Consider the following 2,662-nt stretch of genomic DNA (forward strand, 5'->3'; position numbering starts at 1 on the left):
GCCACACACACAGGGCTCTAGGAGGTTCGAGAGCAAGCGGAAAGCCTTAGAGAGCCTTGGAGAATGAGGACTCAGGAGAGAACGTTGGTTTGGTGAGAAGGTACCAGTGACTTGAGTCACCTGCCCTTTCATTAGAGGGTTGAGCAAAGAAGCCAGCTGCAAAGAGCCCAGGACAGAACACGGCAGTACTGTGCGTGTGCTGCTAGAGAGGTCTGGATGGAGAAGCAGCAAATAAACCCCAAAGGCAGAGGGACAGCGGCAACCTTGTGTGACAGGCCAAGTCTAGGCGTGCTGGATGGCGAGCAGAGGAAGAGCAGAGGAGGACAGGCGAAGGCGCCAGCATGGAGGTGGGAGGGAGGAGCAGGCCAAGGTGCAGACAGAAACAAGGAGGTAAAGCACTGGGGCCGGGAGGGTGGCAAGTGCAGGAGGCACTGCTCGCCCTGGACCAGGCTTTCCGGAGCCCCCAGTAAGCCAAGCCTGGGCAGGGGAGGAAGGAGAGAGAGAGGAGAGAGCCGGCAGGTGGGCTGGGGCCACAGAACCTTGACGTCACACGCTCAGCATTCCTTGGGTCTGAGCAGATGACAGAACTGCAGACCCGTCTCTGGTTGCTCTGCAAATGACCACAGTGTCTCAGTCCTGTGGGTTTGACCTGGAAAACACAGCCTGGGCTGTGTTGCTGGCCTGTGGCTTTAGGTTTGGTTCCCTGCAGGGGCTTTGCCTACAGGAGGTGGGAGATGGAGGAGGGAAGGAAGAGGAGGAAGAAGAGGGGGCCAAGGGCAAGGCAGGCTCCTGAGCCAGGAGCAGTACTGCCAGCACCAGGGCCTGAACGCCTCCCTTCAGAGGTGAGGTCTGGTGGGGCACCCAGCTCCCTACACCCACCATCACCACCTGGACGCCATCTGGAACCTGGACTGTCGCCTCCTACTGCCCTGGCCCTGGCAACAGCCAGGTCCTGGGGCCCCCGTCATGTGTGGAGCTCACTCAGCCTTGGCCCACGGTGACCTGGCCTGTCACCACCCAACTGTGCTGCTTTCTGTCTCGTGAGCCATGTGCCTCCCTGCCCACGGGGCTGGGCTCAGAAGGTGGCTCACGGCTGCTTCTCTCACTCCCTTCGGGCTCGTTAGAAAACTGTCTCCTCCACCCCTCCCTCCAAGCCTTCCTGCCTACCTCGTAGCGCTGAACTGCGTGTCGCCGGAACTCATGAGGTGAAGTCCCAACCGCCAGGCCTCAGAACGGGGCTGCATTTAGAGACGGGGGTCTAGAGGTGATTAGGTCAAAAGAAAGTCATTTAAGTGGCTCTAACCCAAGAGGACTGGGGTCCTATGAGTCAAGATCAGGACACAGATGTTGAAGTGTACAGAGGGGAACCGCGTGAAGACACAGGGGGAGGCGGCCACCTGTAAGCCAGGGAGGCCCTCAGGAGAAGCAGCCCACCCACACGGTGATCTCGGACCTTCAGTTTCTGGCATCACGAGGAAGTAAATTCCTGTCATTTCCTCCACCACGCTGTGGGACTTTGTTCGGGCTGCCCAAGTGGATCAAGCAGTCCCCACATTCGCGTCTCTGTGCAGTCCTCTTCCTCTCCTTCGCTCTTACCCTCTCTGACAGTGAGTAGCAAACTCCTGTTGGTCGTCTTCTCTCCTGCCGAGGTGGAAGATCCTGGGCAGGGTCTGTTGTTGTTGCATCTTATTTGTCCCCAGTGCATCCCTAGTGCCTGGGACAGTGATGATACCCGGAAGTCCTCACACAATTAACAAATGAACCTCGTGGGCACCATCCAGTCACAGAGGGAGTAGAGGATCATGCCTTTCTGCTGCCCCTCGGAGTGACTCCTACTCCGCCTGATGGATAAGTATTTACTGAGCACCTACCATGTGCTGAGCACTGTCCTAGCTTGTCCACGACAGGAAGCAGACAAAATCCGTGCCGCAGGCAGGAAGTCAAACAAACAGAACGTGGGAGGGCTGGGTGGGGAGGGAGAGCTGGGCACCTCAGCTTTCAACAGGGGCCGAGGGAGTCTGTGGGAAGTGATGCTCCTGCTAAGAGCAAGTGATGGGTGAGCCACGTGAGCCTCTGCGGGAAGGGCGTCCATGGAGCAGGGATGTCTGGCAGGGAGCAAGGGGAGGTGCTGGAGGAGGGCAGAGGTGCCGTGGGCCACTGCGATGACCTTGGCCTTCTTGCAGAGGGACAGGAGAGGAGGGACAGCTCGGGTTCGTGTCCTACTGCTGAGTTGAATCTGAGAGGGAGGGAGCCCCGGTAGGAGGTCACTGTCTCGCCGGGCCATGCGGGTGCTGCAGGACTGGGTGATGGGCTTGGGGTGTGAGGCACGGTTGGACTCTGAGGACCGGTGGCCGGGGACGACCGTTAGGGCTGGTGGGGGACGAGAGGAAGACCGGCGTTTGGACGACTCAGAGTTTTGGTCAGAGCCTCTGGGGGAGAGCACTGCCATGGACGGAGATGGGGTCGGCTGCGCGAGGGCAGGTGGCTGGCAGGAGGGTGAGGGGCACGCTCAGATCCACAGGAGGTATGGGGCGGGCAGTGGGCAAGTCTGGAGGCAGAGGGCAAGGTCTGGACAGATGTCAGGGGGAGGTCCCCAGTGTCCAGAATACAATCAGACCCGACTCTCGCGCCCGGAAGTTTCTCTGAATGCCCGAGAGCAAAT

Source organism: Sciurus carolinensis, chromosome 7, assembly GCF_902686445.1.
Source record: "Sciurus carolinensis chromosome 7, mSciCar1.2, whole genome shotgun sequence".
NCBI classification, from domain to species: Eukaryota; Metazoa; Chordata; class Mammalia; order Rodentia; family Sciuridae; genus Sciurus; species Sciurus carolinensis.